General features: G+C 39.9%; 1 protein-coding gene across 6 annotated transcripts in view; it reads left to right on the forward strand.

The window, feature by feature from the left end:
- The window catches only part of LOC111227673 (neurocalcin-delta A), a 72,103-nt gene that overhangs the window by 8,956 nt on the left and 40,645 nt on the right, over positions 1 to 22,502 (forward strand). For 4 of the 6 annotated variants that reach the window (XM_022753292.1, XM_022753294.1, XM_022753296.1 and 1 more), the window contains 2 exons: positions 6,026 to 6,081; positions 11,430 to 11,494. The gene's annotated coding sequence lies outside the window, so the exon portion shown is untranslated. The remainder of the gene's footprint in view (positions 1 to 6,025; positions 6,082 to 11,429; positions 11,495 to 22,502) is intronic. The other 2 variants (XM_022753293.1, XM_022753297.1) reach the window with 1 other exon arrangement.

Here is a 22,502-nt window from a genome sequence, read left to right on the forward strand (position 1 = left end):
AGTTATTGCAAAATGCAAGCTGCAACTTACAACATGAAAGCAGTTTCTCTCACAATAATTTTGACACAAAATAATCAAAAGAAAAAAACACACTAATGGCCCATGTTTGGCCCATGCTTGTCCCATGTGAGAGAACTGTAGGACTAACCATTGTCAATCTGTGTATAAGCTGTGCTGGCGACTCTGCTCTATGGAACAGCCCCCAGGATCCGAAAGATACACTATGCATACGCTCAGACGCAAAGCAAATGACCCCATTCCCAAATGCAAATAGGCCCAGTGAAGCCTTTTTGGTAGACACGTCTTTCAACATCACCCAGGTGCTCAAAGTCAGTGTGGAAGAAATACACCAGTGGGCAACATACCTTAGGGCATCTGTGTATGAACTGTCTTAATGGGCAGCAGCTGTGGCATTTCACAGTGGTCTCTCTGTCAGTCATTCTGACTGTTCTTTATGTGGCTTCAAACATATCTACAGCACAGTGTGGATTCACACTGAAAGATTAATGTTTAGCCATAGATTTTCATTTCCTCATTGGTGCGTTGGCGCAAACAATCAGGGGTTGCCAACTTAGCAAATTTGTTGCTGGATTTACCAACTTTTCAGACCTCTTTAACAACTTTTTTTCTAAAAAATTGTAGTGAGTCTTTGGAGAAATCTTAGCTACTTTCCATAGAAGAAAGTCGCCAGTACTGTCCCCTGAGTGAGAGGCACCCCTCCCCCTCTGTGTGTACTCTGTTCAGAAATCAGATGTTTTCTCCATCCATACTAAAAACACCTGTAAAAACATAACACATGACCATTCACATACACTAAGCACAAACATGCCGGTATAAACGAGGAGATTTATTTATTTTAGGTTTATGTTGCAGTCGGTTAGTTGCAGAAAATACTACAAACAAGGAAGAGCAAAGGCAGTCGTGTTGCACTTAAATGTAGAATTTAACTGCACAGTTGCTTGTAAAGAAAATGCTTGTAATTCATTATCCATGTTGCATTCACCGCTGGTAGTCATGACTGATAAGGCCCAACCAGGAGGTGAACGTGGGTGTCTGTGACATCATTTCCAAAGGTGTCCGTTTCTGCTCGTCCAGACTACAACGCAACCCCACAGCTTTCAAGCTAAAACACGCCCTAAATAATTTTTAGGGATTCAAAAATTCCATAGTGTGGACGCCAGGAGTAAATCCAGCAAAAGCGATATGTTTTAATACAAAAATGTATTAGTGCTACCACAAACAAGGCAAAAAAAATCAGCAATTTCAGGTTTAATGAAGTCATGGAACAAGAAAATGAAGTCTTATATTTTGTATTTGTCTTTGTAAAGGCAGCTCTGGTACGTGGATCTAAAGATCGTAGAAGTCACACAGGCGTAAACGGCCACAGTGGTTGTTTTTACTTGTTGTTGCTTACATCAAATGTATGTAATCTTGTACAACAGCTGCTAAACTTGACTCTGAGGTCTCAGCTGCCATATGTATACTGAAATAGATGAATGCAGTGACGCAGAAACAGGCACAAGATATGTCAACATTATTACATAGAAACACACAGGTGAAATCAAACAAACAGTACCACAGACAGGCAGATAGTCAGACAGATACTGACAAGTATGCATGTTTAATCTGAAGTGCTAAAAAAAAATGTATGCACTATGACGCCCTTAAACCACACACTCCATTACTTCACCAGCTACACAGTGACACCCCTCCACCAAGGCCAGACAGATTGTCAGAAGTGGTGGCATCACTCGCTGCAGGGTTGTGTCGGGAGAGCTGAGAGGAGTTGTTGAGCTCCACTGACAGGTTCGGCTTCACACCCTGACTGGCCAAGAGTCCATGGGGATGCCTGGAATTAGCACAGGGCTTTCCCCCTATGTGTGAATGCTATGGTGGCTGGAACGCCTGTCAATGTCAGACAAGTGTGAAAACCTAGGTACACAACCAACTTCACAGGGATTTTTAGGCATCTAGAAAGCTGAATATTTCAACTCTGTTAGTAGTCGGTGGTATAGTCGTCAGTAAACATTTAGTTAAGCGAGATTTGGCATATCTAGCATAAGCAATTCATTGTATGTGAAAACGTTGGCATAAAAAAAAGACAGAGATCAGCATAGAGCACAAATAATATCGAGAGAAATTACCCTCAACAGGAGTGGCAAATGTTCATTTTATGATCCACGAATAAAATCAATTACTCATGTGAAGGACAATTCGTGATGAAATTAGTGGTATTATTGGTAAACCCCTAACCCCTGCACAAAGTTTAGGAGCACTGCTTAAATCAACATATAATGCAACACAATATTTTTTCCATCTTAACTACATTACTGGTAAATGCTTTGGTAATTAATAAACAATTTACAGAAATAACAATGTGCTGTGTCATGTAAAAAAAAAAAAAAGAAAATCTCAAAGCTAGTGCTTTTTTAAACATAGACACTAAATAATACATTTACAAATGTAAACATGTTAAACTTGTTCTTTTTTAATAATTCATTGTGACTCTTCCTTCGCAATGCCATCAGCTGTATTAAATTTCATTGTCATTTCAGCCTCCTCTGCAGATCCATTTTTCCTGCCTGCTAGTAGAGGAGCTGCTATTCCATCAATCCATCTGTCCCTTCATAGTTATGCGTCATGCTGTTGGTGTACTTTAAAACTGTTTCATGTTTAAAGTTTGTGGTTGAGTCTGCAAACTTTTCCCGACAAATGTTGGGCCACACCGAGGGCAGTACATACAATAAATAACATTCCTTTCCTTGCGATATCTCAGCCACGAAAACTGTGTGAGCTGAGGAAAGAGAAGGTCTTTGCTTTTCAAAACCAGATCACATGCTGATTCCTCATCTGAATTGTCCTCATCAGAAACTCTGGACTGGCACAGGGGGGTCTGAATGATCTCTTATTTAGGAAAAATGAATTGATAGCTTAGTATAGTTTAGCATATTTCATTGTCACCAAAGGGCAGAATGAGAAAGGTCAAATTTGGTCACAATGCAACTAAACAGTCGCAGTCTGGAGTCCCGAAATGCTTTTATGAGCATCATAAAATTCATTCACAGATGATCATAAATCTTGTGGATCATGAAACCACTCATATACACTGCTCAAAAAAATGAAGGGTACACTTAAATCACACATCGGATCTTGATGAACGAATTATTCAAGTTGAAAATCTTTACTTATGTACAGTGTATAAACAACAGTCAATGGAAACCAAAATCATCAACCCACTGAGAGCTGGACTCACAATCGCACTGAAAATCAAAGTAAAAAACTGAAATCACAGGCTGATCCAACATGAATTTCATCACGGCAACTCATAATATGTCTCAGTAGTGTGTATGGCCCCTGCATCCCTGTATGCACTCCCAACAATGTATTGGCATGCTCTTGATGAGTGGCGGATGGTGTCCTGGGGGATCTCCTCCCAGACCTGGATCAGGGCATCAGTGAGCTCAGTCTGTGGCGGTACTTGGCGGCGTCGGATGCACCGATACATAACGTCCCATAGGTGCTCAATTGGATTTAGGTCAAGGGAACGTGAGGGCCAGTCAATGGCATCAACGCCTTCATCATCCAGGAACTGCCTACACACTCTGGCCACATGAGGCCGGGCATTGTCCTGCACCAGGAGGAACCCAGGGCTGCACCAGCGTCAGGTCTGACCATCGCTCTGAGGATTTCATCCCGGTGCCTAACAGCAGTCAGGGTACCGTTGACTATGACATGGAGGTCTGTGCGACCCTCCAAGGATCTGCCTCCCCAGACCATCACTGACCCACCGCTAAACCGGTCATGCTGGATGATGTTACAGGCAGCATAACGTTCACCACGGCGTCTCCAGACTCTTTCACGTCTGTCACATGATCTCAGTGTGAATCTGATCTCATCTGTGAAGAGAACAGGACGCCAATGGCCGACCTGCCAATTCTGATGTTCTCTGGCGAATGCCAATCGAGCTGCACGTTGCTGGGCTGTGAGCACAGGAGGATGTGGGGCCCTGATGCCACCATCATGGAGTCTGTTTCTGACAGTTTGGTCAGTAACATGCACACAGATTGATATCCCTGTTTAAGTTCAAGTGACTTGGTGTTGTACTGTGATGATTAAGTGTTCCCTTCATTTTTTTGAGCAGTGTACATGAATTTTTTTTATTTAAACCATTTAAGAGACTCGTTTTGTATTTGGAAGCAGTTTATATCACAGAGGAGGAAATCTTCTACAAGCTCTCTGCTATAAAATAGAACCAATTAAATTCTGCCAAGACACAATGTACTGGAATTACTCGTAAATTCAGATGAGAACCTTTTTCCCTCCACCTTTCTGTTTTTAATCATTCTGTTAATACTGTTTGTTTTATGTTGAGGCTTTTTAAGTAATGCAGGTGAATATACACAAGTAAATGCACACGTCCACACACACACACGCACGAGTTGGGTCCACATTATCTTTATGTAATGTTCCAGTTTGCCACCCAGTGTGCAGTGGAGGAGAGGAAGGATGAAAGCTTCTTGGAGCGACAGTTATATGAGAGAGGAATGGTAATGAGTGGGCTGGAAACCGTGACAGCTGGTCTGCCGCAAGTAGGGGAGTGCGAGAGAGAGAGAGAGAGAGAGAATAAGAGGAGGGGTTACATGTGGGAGTACACCACGGCGAATATGGTAGGACGACGACTCGTTGCAGCCGCAGCCCAGTTTTATTGAGCAGATGAGCAAATGAGTGAGCAAGCGTGTCTCGTCCAGACACCCACTCTGCCTGGGCTGGTGTCCTAGGAGATTAGCAATACATTGTTACGTCTTTCTCTGTTTTTCTCCCTGTGCATTATGTTGTTTTTAATACCTGATGCCATCTCAGTATACATCCATCCCTGACATTTTGTGTATTGGCACCGAGAAAATCTTTCATTTTGGCATTTCCTATGTGACAAGCTGACTCATACCATATCTTTTTAGTTGCAGATTAATGTAATGTACCCCACACATCTCTGGATGCAGAGCCAGTTATTGTGTGACACCTATTACCAAATAGGTAAACAAAGACCTCAGTAATAGATGAAGGAGAGAGAGAATAGTGTATTAAAAAGAGGTATTTTGAAAAGGAAAAAAGTTTAACTCTGTTCTGCTCACATCTCACCTCATTATGAGTTTTAGAGATGGAATAGGTGAATATGTGTGTCAGACTCTCTCACACAATAGTGTGAAATATCTTTCCAAAGCAGTGGCCAGTGTGGACTCCAGTCCTCTTTGTATGTAGAGTGAGAGCTGCTGGCAGCTGCATTGTTGGGCAGCGGTGATTTGCTTTTGTGATGAACATTTTTCAATCAATTTTCATAAAGTGCACCACTCGTATTCCTCATTTTCATACAGCTGGGTACCACAACGTGAGCTGCCATGATCAGAGTCTGTGATGGTGCCATGACACAAGTTGTTTTCCACACAATAAAAAGAACACAGTGAAGATTTCAGTGTCAAGAGGAAATACTGAGAGCGGACTTGAGTAAAATGTTGTGGTAGCAGGTCATTGCTAAATCAGGTTTAAGACCTTGGATTACATCATCTCCTTGTTGAGCTATCAGTGTCAGTGGTGTTTGGTCATTGATGAGGATGTTTCATCCTCATGAATGTAACAGAAATAGAACACGAGAGCTTGCAGCTAATAAAATGTTAATCCCTGGAATTACACAGTCTTCCTGCTCATTTGACACTGTAGCTGCTGGTGTTTGTTTTGCATGAATGCACACACACACACGCACACACACACACCCACACACACACTATGGGGGTTTCTGATCCTTGATCGCTCTCTTGGAGTTGAATATTGTTCTAGTTTTTACACCTTTTTCTAGCTGCATTGTCTTACCTACCATGTGCATGGAGCACGTTGCCATGGCACTGGTGAAAAAGCTGAGGTCTCCCTGTTGTCACACTTTGTTCAAAGACAAACATAGATTTCCAAACTCTCTGCTTTTCTGTATCTTAGTACATTTATTTCCTTTATTTCTCTCCATGTGTGTCCACAGGGGAGCTGACCACTGAGATTTTGTGAAAAACGACATCATCTTTTCAAGAACAAAATGTAAGAATAAAAAATCATTTTTAATGTGCTTGCAGACAGGATACGCTCACATGTTTTTATTACATGTATTCACTACCATTATGGACTGCGTCATGACTTCCAGCTCTCTCTGTGATTTTAGCCTGATTAGAACAATAACCTCTCATTAAAACTATTTAGTTGCAGCGTAGCCTGTTTAAGTGGCACTGAGGTAATGTAATGGCATTGAACACTCTTGAAAACAAGTATGGTCTCCTTCATAGATTTATACACAAGTTGTTCTATTTTTAGTTTTGTTGTAGCTCTTGCCTTTTTTTTTTTCCTGTAGTGTAACATCAAAGTTATGAAGTAATTTCATTATTGAGCCAGAAGCTGCATTCCATATACGGTCGTCAGTCAGGCCAACTTGTGTGTCATTTGTGTTTGTGTAGCTTCACAAATGGTGTGTGAAATATGCTCGAGCCCTGGACAATCTGTGGTGTCTGCACATGTTTGTGTGTGTCTGTGAGAGTGAGAGCATAAATGTGCATAAACACCAGTGGTTCTGCTTTCACATGTGGGACTATTAGAATTGACTCAAGCTAAACTAGTTCTCACAAAACCAGAATCAGTTGATTGAGGGAATTGTTGTTGGACTGTATTTTGATGGATTAGCTTGTTCTCAGGCAGCAATCCTTCTCATTCTTCTCTCCCTCCTTAGTGTTCGGTTACAAGGTGCTGAAAGTAAGGTTAAATTTATTATAGAAAAATATTAGTTTTGTCACTGAAGAGACAAAAGAAATGTTTGCTGCCATATCAGCCAGTGGTAAGACATTTATGGAGAAGTTCCCTGACATAAAAGCGTTGTTATCTCGTGATGAAAACGTGTGTATCTTAGGGTTGCCCCCTAAAAGTTGATGAGTTGATGCATCCTTGGAGAATACAATACAATACAATAATTCTTTCTTTAGCTGCCTCACAGTACACAGAGCAGTGCAGGAGTAACAGAATGGCAGGCTGTAAACTTTACAACCAAGTCTTATCAGTGTGTGTCTTGTTAGGAGAGCTGCTAGTGCTCTGGCTTGGACAGGTTGTGTGTATTTAAAGGAAAAGTGTTAAAAAAAATGCTGATATTTTGGCCTGACTTTAAGATGTTTGAGGTAAACATCTGTTGGAAAGCTTTTATTTTATGAAACATAACGAGTTGTCGACCAGGAGAGGAGAGAAACGCGACAGTAAATGACAACAGAATGCAGTAGAGACTCTCACATTGAGCTGAAATGAAACATGTGCACATAAATCAGATAAATAACAGAAATTATTATTATTATTTTTTTTTTTAATTCTTTTGTTTATTTAATTCTTTTTTTTTTCCTTTGGTTTCTTGGGGTGGGCAAAAACCACAAAACTAACTGACCAAACCACAAAACTGATGGAAGTAGAGAGAGGTGAGGGCAGAGCGACTGGTCTCCGTTGACCGTTCTGATCCTCTCAGCTCCGCGGTCCGGCTGACAACAATGTGACATCTTAGCCCGGTGAGACACTCTGCGGTGCAGAAGGATTTCCTAACTGATGAAAAAAAAGGAACAGATAGTTGGATCTTTGTAGTTCGACTGACAGAACTCTGGATCGTGTACAGCCCTAGTGTGTATTTATCTTTCGCAGTGTAAAACCTTCCCACTGAGTAACTATTCTGGGAAGGTTGCAGCTGCAACACCTCATCTTTGGAGTTATAGTTGGAGGTTTTACATTGGCCCTTTCACATTGCTCTTCCCAACGGATGGAGCAATGTTGCTAAATCATTCTAATCATTCAAAAATATTTAAAACTACGCATTTCAAATTAATATTTCACCCCTTTGAATAGGGGCACTGATGTCACTTTTTCACATGGTACAATCCCACTCACAACCAAACACAAACAAATATCTTGATGAAATCAATCAATCAATGAAGCCATCAGATAATTTGCCTGTATGACATACCAGAAAGTCTGGTTTTCCCTTCATACACAATACAGTGCTTACAAAAAGTGTGCACCCACGCTTGGTCAAAGTACAGAACACTTTGCTAGAAATATGAAACATATGGTAATTGACTGGATAAGTAGTCATCCCCCTTCTATGATGACCATAAATCAATTCTGGTGCAACCAATCATTTTCAGACATCTCACACATGGAGTTCATCTTTATCAAGCTCACTTTAATAATCTTCACTTTTATAGAAGTAGCAGTAATATTCAACTTTATTTACAGAACACATTTAAACACGACTTGAGCTGACCAACAAAGGACAATTAAAATAAATAAAAGCAAGTAAAACAAATGTCTAGAATAAGAAAAACACAAGGAAAGCATAGTAAATATACAGTATATATAAACATATAAACATACTAACAAAAAAAGCCATTGAATAAAAATGTGTCCCTAGCCTTGATTTAAAAATAGAGATGGAGGGAGCACATCTCAATTCTAATGGCAACTGGTTCAATAATTTTGGAGCAGCAGCTGCAAAGGCTCTGTCACCTTTTACTTTCAGTGATCGTGGGATGTACTTTTAGATCTAAGAGATCTCGGAGCTGAGTGCCAATGGATGAGATCTGTGATGTAAGTTGGGGCCTGGCCACTAAGAGCCTTAAAAGTAATCAGCAAGGCCTTAAACTGAATTCTAAACTGAACAGGGAGCCAGTGAAAAGAGGTTAAGACTGGGGTGATGTGCTCAAGCCTTTTATTACCAGTCAACATCCTTATGGCTGCATTCTGGGCCAACTGTAAGCGAGATAATGAATATTGGGGAATACAAAGAATAACAATAGTCCAGTCGAGTTGTGATGAAGGCGTGAATTACTTTCTCCATATCATGGAAGGGCAGACTTGGTTTCAGTTTGGAAATGGTTCTGAACTGATAGTAACTAATTTTAACAACAGTGGAGATGTGTTTATCAAGGCAGAGCTTGGAATCAAAGATAACACCCAGGTTTTTTGCATGATACTTCACACATGGGTTGAGGTGGTCTAGTTTACTTGCAAGGAGACTACTGGATTTAGAGGGATCATATATGAGTACTTTAGTTTTGTTGCTGTTCAACTGAAGGAAATTGTTTGCCATCCAGCCGTTTAATGTCCTCGAAACAGCCCAGCAGAGGTTAAAGGGAATCCGTAGATTTTAGTAGATTTTAGTTGCTGGATTTAGCTGTGTATGTGTGTGTTTCCATGAGGGAGCATATACAGGCTGAATAGGAATGACCTATAGCCACTCAGAATGTCCTGTTTTTAAGATAGGATCCAAACCACTTTAGTGCAGTACCCTCAATACCGAGCCACTGTTCAAGACAAGGCAAAAGGATGTCATGGTCGACTGTATCGAAGGCAGCACTAAGATCTAGTAAAACTAGGATCGTATTTTTCCCAGAGTCAACAGAGCTGTTTCAGTACAGTATAAAATTCAGTAATGAGTAATATTAATAGGTGTTCTGTTTTCCATTGGGAAGATCAGGTGCAGCGGTTTAAACAACAACTTCAGTCTAAATCTAGGAATAGAAACACCAAACAATTATCTTATCAACTTAAAATTGCTGTGAACCCCTACTGTATACCCCATTGCATGGAACTAACTCGGGTCATTCCTCTATATATAAGGTTATTTAAGGCTGCAGCTACTTATTTCTGGACTATAAGTACAGACATACACCAACATGCTTTTTAGGAGTGTATTTTAATGTGGTTACATCTGGCCAGTTGGTGTATTTTTACATTTTACTACCATTTGTTTGAAAAATTACATTGATTGGTTCTCTAATTATGCTGACTGAAAACAAAATGTGTGGTGTATCTGAGAGAAAATCTGTCTGCAAATCTTTTTTTCTACCCTATTACAAGTAAGCAAAACGTTTGTATAATGGTGCTGTTACACTTACATACTCAGAAACACCCTCACACACACGTACAGAGTTGTCAGTTTGCCTGCAGAGTTTGCGGTTATCAAGCTGTGCTCTGCAAGAGGAGCTGTGTTATTTGAGAGAGCTTGGGGAAGTGAGAGGCATGAACCTGAGGAGCTGTTCTGTTCCTCATCCGCTGCAACACGGAAGGTAGCTTTCCTCATACTTTCCCCTCCTCCAGGCACCCGACAGGAAAAAGCTTTAATGGCACTGGCTCGTATTGTCATAGCTGACAAAGCACTTGACGCTTGCAAAGAGCAGGTCGTGTAGCTTTGTATTTAAAAAGAATACTAGGAATTGAAGGATAATTCTCATGAAATGACTCAACTCTGTGATAAAAAACACAATAATGAACTGAAAACCTCCAGTCGTGTATACATGAACCATTGTCATTTTGTCAGCCTCAATTCACTGCTCATTGCACATTATAGCCATAGCATGAGACATTTTTCTTATGATTCTTGGCGTCTTTAGAAAAACAGGCTTTTATTTTTGTCTTTTGTGCCATGACTGGACAAGTTTGCCATTCCAGCTTTCTGAATCTTTTTAATTCTTTATCAGTCAACTGCACTATTTATCATGAACCTTCAATGTACTCACTAACATAGAATTGACATTCTCTCTAATTTACTGCCTTCTATTAACAAAAAGAGTAGTTGTAGTGAAATAAATGTCAGTTGTGTTATCTAGTCTGCATCTGTAAATATACAGTATATATCACATAATATATACTATATAGATGTTTAACAGTGCATGTTGCCTTTTTGAAAAAGCACAGGTGTGTTTTTGGCGTGAATGGCACTCAGCTGCTCTGCCCAGCTGTACTGTTTTGGCCTAAGAGATTTGAACTTTGGGATTTTTCCAACTCTCTCCCCTACTATGATCTAAATATAGAGGACTCAATTACCGGGTTAATTTCAGCAATTCCTGTATAATTAGTCTATTTCTTTTGGATAAGTGCAGTAACTATGTTTCCCGGCAGACTGGGAAAACTTTCAAATTCATGTGATAACTGATTTTTAGCTACACTAGCAGCGCTGTATGAATGCACTGTATGGCTCTACAAACAGTTGAGAAATGAATATACAGCCTTACACACCTGAAAGTTCATCTAGCACCAATCATTTCAAAATTTGATTTGAAAATTGTCCAATACTTTGACGAGGGGACTGTGTCCAACAGTTTCTGTAACTTTCCAAACCCGACAATCTGACATTCACACCCACTTAATGTATTGATTGGCTTGAATGTAGTGATCGGATTGAAAAAGTAAGGTGGCTTTATATTTCCCTGTCTTCCAAGTACAGCTGAGTGCAACACTATGACTGTGTATCGTTATCCTCATTAGCTGAAAGCACTGCTGTGCCTAAGTAAGGCCTCTCAGAGATACATATTAGCTTGGTTGTAGACTCTTGTTTAACAAATTGAATCAATTCCCTTTTGTTTTTATAGATCTGACGGGGTGTGCAGTGGCAAAGGAAGAAATAACCCTGTGAACCAAGACGAATACGCTAAAGGTTTGCACAAAAAAGATTTCATCTGTTCTCTCTAAACTTGCAATGTATTCTGATATGTAGTCTTCAGGATGTAATGCTGGATAGACTGATGGCCTTATTTATTTTTTTCTGTGGATACAGAGGCCAAAGGGATAATTGGGAGGAACACACTGGCCACTTGTTGTGTTGGTTCTATCTTCTTTCGGTATTTAAATATTGCATATTTGGACAAACCTTAGCTACCTTACACAGAAAAGAGTCACCAGTACTGCCCTGCGAGCGAGAGACACACCTCTCAGTGTGTACTCTGTTCAGTGAGTGGCAGAAACCAGCTGACACTAGGCAGAATGCAAATACGACATAATGATTTTGCTAATTAACGTAGTACGTCATTTAGCGACTTTTCCAGCAGCTTTAGATTGTCTTTAGATTTAGAATTGTTTACAGCGGTTCCACAGCAGTTTTCAACTATGTCCTCAGTTCTGCACATTGACCACACATGGTCCAGCCATGTCCTGGTTTTGCTCTAGTCATGTTGAAATATGTGACACTGGAAAATCATTTGACTCTGTGGGGACAAAAATTAATCTCATGATGTTTTGTTGAATATGTCATCATAACTTGTTAGTGTTGAAATGAAAACACTCATAATCATTGACAGTGTGATTTTTGTTCATATTTCCTAGCAGCCACAGATCAGTGTAGGACACACTGCTGTCTCCTTTCATGTCTGGCTTAAGGTGGTGTATTTGTCTAAACAGTAAAATGTTGAGTGGTCAAGCTGCTTCGTGTACAAGGCCTGTTGTTTTTGGTCAGTGTTGTTTCCCATGACTCTGAGATGAGCCAGAGGAAGCTCAATGTGATTTCCACACAGTTCCCAGGCCCTCAAATCCCTCCAAACACAGGCCATTACACACAGTCACACATACGCACACACACTTGCTCAGAAATCAGGGGACAAATGTGTGTGTGTGAGTGTGTGTGTGTGTGTGTTACTAACATTAAAAGATATAAAATTAAATCGCCTTGACATCCTTTGGTCATTATTATACAAATTCCAACCCTAAGTTGTCAACCAAATACACACACACACACACACACACATACACAAACACACACACTGGCCTGCGGGCCTGTCAGAATAATGACAGCTGCAGCTTGTCCAGTTAAGAGGCCCACAGCTTTATAACAGGGGCCGACTGCAGCAGTGCCTGACACACTCACACTTCAGGTCACTTGGTGTCAGTGAAACCTCTGAACTTTTTTAAGATGACAACCACTTGTATAAGAGTTGTATTAAAATAGGGAAACTTCACTCAGTCTGGTTCTGAAACTATGGACAGAGGTAATAATTAGCTGGTTAGTCTTGAGTAGAAACATTAGTTCCAGGATGTAACTCCTGTAAAACCAGGATTTGTTGTTTTTATTTTTTGGTTCAGTCTTCATTCTAAGCTAAGCTAACTGCTAGCTGGCTCTTGTATTTCGTGTACAGACACAAGAGTGGTATCGATCTTCTCATCTAATTCTTGGCAAGAAAACTAATAGGTATATCAAACTATTCCTTAAAGAAATTTTATAGTCACTGAACCAGTATCTGGTAGCTGCTGTAAAATGAGCCACAGAAGACCGCATGAAAGTATTAGTCATTTGACTTTTAATCAGATATGTTGTATTTGAGAGTATTTCTTTTACAGTCCACAATCAGGAACAACTGTCTGGATTTGAAACCTGTTTACTTTTATGGTTGACATTAAGGGGTTGGACGTACAGTATGAGTGTGTGATAGAAATTAAAAAGTCTGACAGCTAAATAGCTTTGTTTTGTTTTTTTTGTTTTTGCTATTTTTTTTGTTTTTTTTGTTTTTTTTTCATATTACATGTTAACTGTTCGGCTGCAGTAGCAATAAGATACTGCACCTTGCAAATTGTTCCTTTTAAAGAATTTCTCTTCGGTCTTTCAACACCACTTACTTTTCGTTTTCTCTGTATGTATTTGTTTGTTTTGGTTTTTTTTGTTTGAGATGTTTTGAGTATGGCCCCTGTCCTGCTGCCTGGTTGTTTTGCAGAACCTCCAGGTCACTCCATCAGATCAGACTCGATGTAACTATGTTTAGCAGGATTACCTCACCCTCTCTGACAGCTTTTCCCTCTTAGCAGATTCACAGCAGTAAAAGCTGCTGGTTTTAATGAGATGTTCTGGTGGAGCTGGTGGGGAGAGCGCTGCTGTAGACTGTTACTATAATACTGTTTTTAGACTGATGCAGTGACCTAGGATAAACCCATATTTACCATTGTTCTAAGGGGCCCACATGCATTAACAGCCAAAGTCTAGTTAAACCCAGGTTTAAAGTGGATCTGAGCAAATGGAAAAAAGTATCTATAAAAGCTACAAGATTACTACACAGTTGTTTTAGATTTATTATGTGATCACACCAGTTTTACAGCGTGTCAGTCTTTGTTGACATATAGCATTTCAAAATAATACTTCCATTAATTTGGTTCATTTGATAGAATAAAAGTTTAGTTTAAACTTTTGGATTTGCTTTATTGAATATACCATTGGTTTCCAATCCCCTAATTACCCCTCATCAGGATTATGCCTTTTGTGAATTGACTGACAAAATGAAAATGGACTAATAGAGAGAGGCTTAAAGAGTATTCAGTTCAACTCAGTTTACACAATAGAAAGTTGAAGAAATATATGAGAAGTCTTTTACGAATAGGTCCCATCATGCTGTCATCATTTAAAGGGGAAGTCAACCCATGAGCTGTACAGGAAAATCCCCTGATGGCATCTTAACACTGGTGGTGAAGGGGTGAATAGCAATGGCTGGAGATCTGGATGGATGAGATGTGGAGCAGGAAATCAAATGAGGTCAGTGGAAGGGGCCATGGACGCTGGTTCAAAATCTGATTGGATTAATAGAGAGAGAGAATAAATAGAGTAGCATGAAGTTCGCCTTCCTGATTGAACTTTTGTTGAGCTTCATTTGTCCAAAGTTGGAAAAACCGGTGACTCACAGGAAGTGCCTAGCCAATGAAAATAAAAGCACGGTGGCTGCTGCTGTGAGCTTACTCCATGAATCTGGTTATGTCTGCCATTTGATAGGCGAGCTGCATCTGTCCATCCATTGCATGCCAGTAGACGGGCATTAATATGCAGAGACAACTGCTCTATTTCTGCATGATTGATGCGTGTGTGGAGCCTGTATGTGCGTATCAGGGATAGTGAGCAGAGGACCAGTGCATGACTCATAGGAGAGGAGGTGATGTGTCTTTTTCTCGCTCCTGACTCCCAACCTGCCGCTCTCTGATAAGAGAGAGGCTGAGACAGTGGGCTCTGGTTAATCCTCTCTCTGCATCCAGCCTGCTGTCTGCCATGAAGAACAATAGATGGGACAGACCAGTCGTCAGTCTTTTCTTCTGGCTTCTGTTTATAGCTCCTGAATCACCAGGGATAGAGTGGGTTGTAATGCAGTTGAGTAACTCTTGATACTCTTTGCCGATTGTATAACAATCCTTCTCTTTTTCACCCCCCCAATTTCCTGTTTCTTCACAGCCCACCTCCCAAGCTATAAATTGGATTAAATAAATACATTCTGTAAATAATGATTTTCTCACCACTCTGGATTAGAAATATACACACATCAAAGGTTCAGTCATACACAGTAATATAATTAATATGACTACCAAGAGGGAAGAGAGCGTCATGGTGGTGTTTAGACACTCCTGAGAAGAAAGAGTTGTTCAAAAGCTTATTAAGATTATTTTTAACATGTTTGACCTTTATGACTTGAATCCAGACCATCAGCATCAGATCTAGTCTGATGGTCCGGCATGACAGTGAGAATTATTTTGTTATCAGGTTCATCAGGTTGAACACCTCACCTGAAGTTCACTCTATTCTCGTGAAGTTCACTCATTATGCTTAAATGTTTAGTGGGTTTACTCTTTATGTTTTGCTTTTTGACTGTGAATCGCTGAATACACGGTCTGGCAAGGTTCTCTCTCAGCTTTGAGTTATCACTTCGTATGAAGGTTGTACTGTATTTATCCTCTTGTCTGCTAACATTGTATTATTCTCACTGCCCCAATCCAACCACTTAACAGTCAGAGAAATACAGTTTTAATCTGCACCTGTTGAAATACAGACAAGTGAGAGAGTGTAGAGTAGTCCCATTTGTTCCATTAAACAATCATATTTTTTCTGTTGAAATAAGTTTTCATAATCGTATCTTTGCCTTTTTCACTGGAGTCACCCACTTTTCAGCCTACTCTCTTCAGTAAGAGCACCTCAGCTAATCACTTCCCAAAAAATCCTTGATACAAAATGCTACGGTTATCACTTTGAGCATGAAAAAAATTACTATTACTAGGTGGTTGAACGTGGGTGATGGAACGCAAGTATGAAACAAGAGGAGGATGGTGGGCAACATATCTACAGTATGTCTTTCCAAATTCCAAATTTATCTTATCTTTTGGCATGAACACATTTAAGTTTAGTATTGCCAAAGCAGGTTGTATAAGGTTTCCACAATGTAAGCATAGCATGTCAGTGGGAGGCACAGCAGCAGCAAAAGAAGTGGAAAAAACATGCATTTGAGTGAAAGTGTGTCTTTCGTACATCGTACATCTTTTACAGGTCTGTTTGATAAAAGTCTGATTCTAGGAGTTTAGGAAGATGAATTTCTTCAGACCACATTTTGGTTAATGACTGTGATAAAGACTCTGTTCCTAGATCTGGATCGGATCTTATTCAGAAGATCTAATTCATACAAAACTGGAGTGAGAGGAGCTAAACCTATACTTAGAAATGCACACTTAATTACTCTTTTACTAAATTCACACTCTGTTTTAATACAATATCACCAGCTTAAATGCATATTGTATAATTCCCCATCATTATTTTAATACCACCTCTAATGTTAATTTAGCTCACTTCTTTAGACTCTGCAGCTGGTTCATTGCTATAGATTAATTACAATTCATCTTAAAAAATGGGAATATGCAAAATCTTTATTCATATGATAAATAATTGCCAACTTAATTGACAAATTGTTGTTTACTTCAGTTTTTTTCTTGAATTAATGCGCATTATCACACTGTATGTTTTACACAGTAACGGAGGTTTAAGATGCTTTCGTCATTTGTTTTGGCAGCCGGTGTGGTACATCGGATTAGCCTGTTCAGCGAGTTGCATCGGCTCACCCACCTCATGTACTGCAGTTACATAACACATGAGGAGATTTGTTTTTAAAACAGTCTTGTCTCTTCATTTCAGTGAGCAATGAATTAACCTACTGTACATGTGAAGCTATGAGAACAGCTGCTGTTTGTGAGAGACTCTCTGACTAAAGCTGCTGCAGGATAAAGGAGTGTGCACCGTCAGAGGTAAACTCTGTTAATGGAGTAGTAAAAAAAATGAAAAAAGAAAAAAATTATAGTGGAGTAGTGATGCACAGTGCAGCTTCTTTATAGAGGTTTCGTGCAGTATGTAAATGTGCATGGCTGCACATTGTCATGTGGTTGTTGTGGTGGGGTGTATGTAGATTCCTTTTCTCTCCATTTCTCTTTCTTTCTCACATTACCACCCCCCTTCTCTCTCCCTTCCCCCTCACAGGACTGTGCATTGTTACATTCATAACCATATGGTGTGTGGGACATGACTCTCCTTCCCTGTCTGCTGGCCAGGTTTCTGCTGATTCCTGTATGTGTTGTAATTGGCAGTTATATAAAAAGGTGGCGCTTGTAATTCTGCAACACCGTCATCAGTGTAGTCCCCACATGCGTTATCTGTCCTGTTGAGAGTAAAGCTCCTTGTTCCAAACAGATCCTCAGAAACGTGGAGCATCAGACACCTACATCTGCACCAGAATATCACCTGAAACTTTGACCTGATAAAACATGTTTGTTATTGTGAGCTTTTAGTGCGTTTTTACAGAGCAGCTTTCTGAGAATACCAGTAAGAACAGACATTGGTGTTGGTGGGTGGTTGAGAGAATAAATTGTTGTAACTGTCTGAGTTTAGTGTCAAATCAGCAACAGGTCCTGTTTTCAAACAGCTGATGGATTGAGTATAGATCAGCTGTGTGGCCCATGTGTGTTAATCCACAAAAACAGGAAGACAGTGGAAGATTTGTCACTTGATGTATATGTGCTTATGATGATATCTACAAAGTGTTCACTGTGTGCAAAGGGATCTGCACAGGATACGGAACACAGGCAAATATTTAATGGAAGCTCTGCCCAGTCAGTCCCCTCCATTCAGGCTACATGACTTACACACACTCTTTTTCGGAGGTGTCAGTTGGAGCTGTAACGTCGTCCACTGCTTTTACGCTACTAGTAGAAGGAAGTGTAGCTTTAGGCTTGTTATTTACTTGTTTTTATATCAGCAGATAATGACCAAATCATCTTTGCCCGACACAGGATTATCTTCTTTGAGAACTAGTGATTTTGCACGACATAAACAGATCTAAACATGGCAATATTCAGTGAAGTTACTGCATTGTCAAAGGTCAGGTTCACAATTTTTTTTTTGTCTTAAAACAATAGGCAGGTGCTCATAAACATGTTTTACATGCCGTAGTCATTCCTCCTTTTCATTCAAATGATGTTTCAGTCGGTATGAACAAAAGGCAAGCAAAACCTACTGTATTTTAATGTTCACATGTGCACCTGACTATTGATTTTAGAGAGGCTTTAAAAATTGTGAACCTATTCTTTAATTTTGGCATCACAGCAGAAAAAACAAGCAGCAACCCCTGGGGCTGACAAATGAAGCCAACACGAAAGTGTTTGTTCCTCAAATGACCACTTGAAGCTGACTCCAAAAGTGAGTCAATCCCCATAGACTCCCATGTTAAAATGTCCAGTTTTACTGCAGAAATAAACCAAGTGTACATCCATCTGTATGTACAGAACATTATAAATTAGTTTCTCTTCAAAACCTCAAGCCATTGTTGTTGTTTCTTCAGAAACAACACAATACACTGGTGCGTCATCAAGCCCATGTGAACGTGTAGTTAAAGGCAAGTGTATCATAGGCTTAAGTCACAGAGGCTTTATCAAGATAAAACCACTCACATCGTGCCCCTATCACAGGTGTCCCAATCTTATGAAAATTTGGCATTTCAGGGATGTATGTCATAAATATTGTTTTAACACAATTTCAACTGAAATCAAATGTTCCAGAGACTCAGTTTATGCATTGTCCACAGGGATATCTGTAGAGCTCTGTTCCCTCTGTTACTTGGAACATGAAAATACACCTTTATAGCTACTAAGCTTATCCTGTTACAGATGCATTTACAAATGTTTTTCTCAAAATATTGCTCTAAATTCATTGAGTAAAATGGTGAAACACCAACACCACCTCCTACCTTCAAAAGCTGTAGAGGAATCACTGTGTGTCTGCGTTCACTATGTGTTCGTTGATTTGTTGGACACTCCAACCCTGTTAGCAGCTCAGGGCCTTCCCTCACTGGCAGCTGATTATCCATTTTATAATCTGTTGTTATCTAATAGCTCCAGTCCAGCTGCTGAGATTAACGTAACAGCTCTCTGATACAGGTCCAACCTTCAGGTTCAAGGTCTCACTATCCAACAACAATTCACCCTTACAAAAACATAAGCAGACATTTGTCATTGCCCTGTTTTGTGTTGATTTACCATTCTATTAGTGAGTCTGAGTCTGTTGTCTGATACCTGACTTCGTGTGCCCTGAGCTTTTAATAACATGCTGCAGACAATGATGGAGTTATTTCGACATGAGTTTCTAACATTGACACAGTGTGGGGAGTGTTTCCTCTTCTAAAGGAAGAACTTCTGAAGGGTTTGCCTTGGAAAGAGACGTTGTTTTCTCTTCCGCCCATGCTGTTGCTTCCTGAGCATTCTGCAGGAAGGAATTCCCTCTAGTGCCTGTTACCCACCCTACATCCTAACACACACACAGGAGCTGGTTACATGCTTCTGTAGAAGTCCTGCACAGAGAGACTAAACGCAGTGAAAAGAACCTTTTAAAAATTAATAAGTAACCCTTTTTCACCAAGGGCAGGCTCTGATCTGTTGCCTGATCTCAAACCAGTTCTTCACATTTGTAACAGCCAGAGAACTGGCTCGCGGCCAGGAAAACTGATTCCACAGCAGCGGGGCGGGGGTTATGGTGACCAACAAGACCAACTAAAACTTTGTGTCCACCTTCTTTTTTAAAAAAAAAAACAGAGCATCTTGTCTTCCTAATCCAAAGAAGAAGAAAAAACCAGAGGGTGAAATCATGAAATTGCTCTCTGGTATTTATATAACCATCTGCTGCTAGCTGCTCATTTGCACAATTGTAAGTTGACATGTTGTATGGTTTTAATGGTGTGTTGCGTTTTGCGGATTGTATATATTTTTACTTTACTTTGGGAGAAGCCAAAGACAAATTTCCATTGAGGTGGACAATAAAGTCAATTAATCAATGAATCAAATCAAAGCAAAACAGTCTTGAAAAAAGACAATATAGTCCACAGTTGTTAGCTGGCAAATGCTGGCAAAGCATAGATGCATATGGATGGATACAGTGATGTAATCACGTGGCTCTATGGTGGCTCTTGAGTTCATGGAAGAGCAAACCAGTTCTTAGAAAGGTTCGCAAGTCATGAACTAGCACGAGGTTCTCAGGTAAAGGTCTACAGCAGCTGTTTTTACCAGATTGAAAATCTACAGGCATTCTCCCTTTCCGCAGTGATAGGGCCAGGTATGCAGAGATGTGTAAATGTCAGACATGCAGTACAGTGACTGAGTGTTACCTGTATTGCAGTAACTTTTCAGCAGCCTGTTCACATACTAATGAATACTTTGCTTTTATCATTCCCCGACCCTTTATTATGATGACCAGCGTCTCATCCCACCCTCAAAGGCAGCACACGTGAAACAGTATAAGCAACTTGGCCTTTCTAACACGGTAGACAGTGCTGCTCAAAAAGTTATTCTGAAAGGCCATGTGTTCACCTTAATCAGCCCAGGCATCACCAGTCAGCTCACTAATCCCAGGACTCAGGCTTTAATCTAACTAATTTATCCCTCGACCAATTTACCCACCCGACAGTCAGACTCATTTCAGTTTCTTACATCATCTGAGCTCCCTGTGCTTTGCTCTTCTCTGCCTTAATGGCTTTCACTCCCGTCTCTTGTTGGACTCCTCCATAGGATCTTTACAGTCATGTTTATCCTAGCTGCAGGCTTTATTACATTACTTCTCCATGTATTCTGTCAGTTCTCTCTGCCGTGTGGCATTTCATCTCATGTCTCTGTCCATGTGCCTCTTAATCAGTCACACATACCCTTACTCACAGTAGTCCAGAGGGGGGTGGTTTTCACTTGGCTGACCTCAGCCCCACCCTCCACACTACCCCACCCTGCCCTGGGCCCCACAGCACTCCATTCAACAGGCCAGCAGATGCTCTCCAAATGAATGTAATCAGACCAAAGCTGTTCATACTCACAGCTTGGTGGAGGATGGGATAAGGAGGGTCTTTGGTTGGCCCTGAAATCGTTTTTTTTCTTCCCACACTACACACCCTCAGTCTTTGTCTCATAGACGAGCCCCTCCCCAGATAAACTTCACACAATGCACAGCACATTTTGGAAGTTGGAGGTGATTCTTCAACAGACCACTATGAAAAAAAGTTAAATCTCTGAATACAGAGAGTTTCTTTTAAACACACACATGCATGTAGGGCTGCAACCAACAATTATTTGAATCATCAGTTAATCTGCTGATTATTTTATCAAATATGTTTCTAAAACATCCCAGTTTTCCAGACTCCAAGTCTTCAGAGGTCTTCTTTTGTCGGATTAATAGTCCAAACCCAAAGGTCAATTCAAGTCCTATTTAGTCTCACATTTGAGAACCTGTAACATTCAACCATCATTTTCGCTTTAACAATGACAAACGATTAATTAATTATGAAAACAGTTGCTGAAGTTTTCTAATTGATTAAACGACTAATTGTTGCAGCTCTACATAAATGTACCAATGCAGCGAGCTGCTTTGATTTAATACATATTTTTTAAGACCATAAAAGACATTGTTTAATATAAGCAAAGAAAACAGTAATTAACTATCAGTACACTCAATATCAGTATTTGCTGTTGCACTTAACAAATGGACATCTGTGCACAATGCAACTGGACATCTTAGACATTTTCCAGAATTCAGTAGGTTTTCCTCTTGTTCACAAATGTATTAGTTGCAGAAATAGAAAGTAATGACAAGGTTTGGTCGTATTATGAATATAAAAGGGTCATTTTATCCGTTATATTGTTGTATTTTTTGTTATGTACCATAGCAACCTCAAATCCACTTGAGTAGCTCTGTGCTACTGGATGAAGACAGAAGTTTCTGACATCTCTTGTGCCAAACACCTGAAAGAGTCAGGCAGTGACAGTGACAGCAATAAACCAGTTCAGTCTCTACTCTAATGAGACATGAGGTTCTAATCAAACCCATATCCCCACTGTTAATTGTCACCTTTGTTGATTTCATTGTTAATTCTGATTGGCTGTTTAATCACAGCATTATATTTGAAATCTGTTGAGGCCTGCTTCTTCAGCTCTTCTCACAGTGTGATATAAATGAAATAAAAATCTATTGAAGCTAGAGCGAGTGTATTCCCCTCTCCCCTGAAGTAATAAAGTTTCATTTCTTATTTATTTTTTCTCCATGCTCCTTTATACAGATATAGCTCTTTTGTTAGTCATGTGTTGAATTAATCACTGGAGGATTCTTGGGAACATCAGAGTGGCGACATTTCTAATAAGTCATGTTTTCATTTGTCCAGATACACATCGACCTCTGTCTTTAGAATCAAATCATGGCAAATACATAAAATGTTGTTTATAAATAATCTTAATCTAATCTGCTAAAAATAAACAATGAAAAGCCTCAAAGATACAATAAAATCTGGCCTTTCTTGCCCCTCAAAAAGGTCTTAAATTATAATAAAAACAAACTGGTGTAAAGAGCAGAACATGCTTGTTTTGGT

The sequence above is a fragment of the Seriola dumerili genome, unplaced genomic scaffold (genome assembly GCF_002260705.1).
Source record: "Seriola dumerili isolate Sdu_G_001 unplaced genomic scaffold, Sdu_1.0 BDQW01000191.1, whole genome shotgun sequence".
In the NCBI taxonomy this organism is placed as follows: Eukaryota; Metazoa; Chordata; class Actinopteri; order Carangiformes; family Carangidae; genus Seriola; species Seriola dumerili.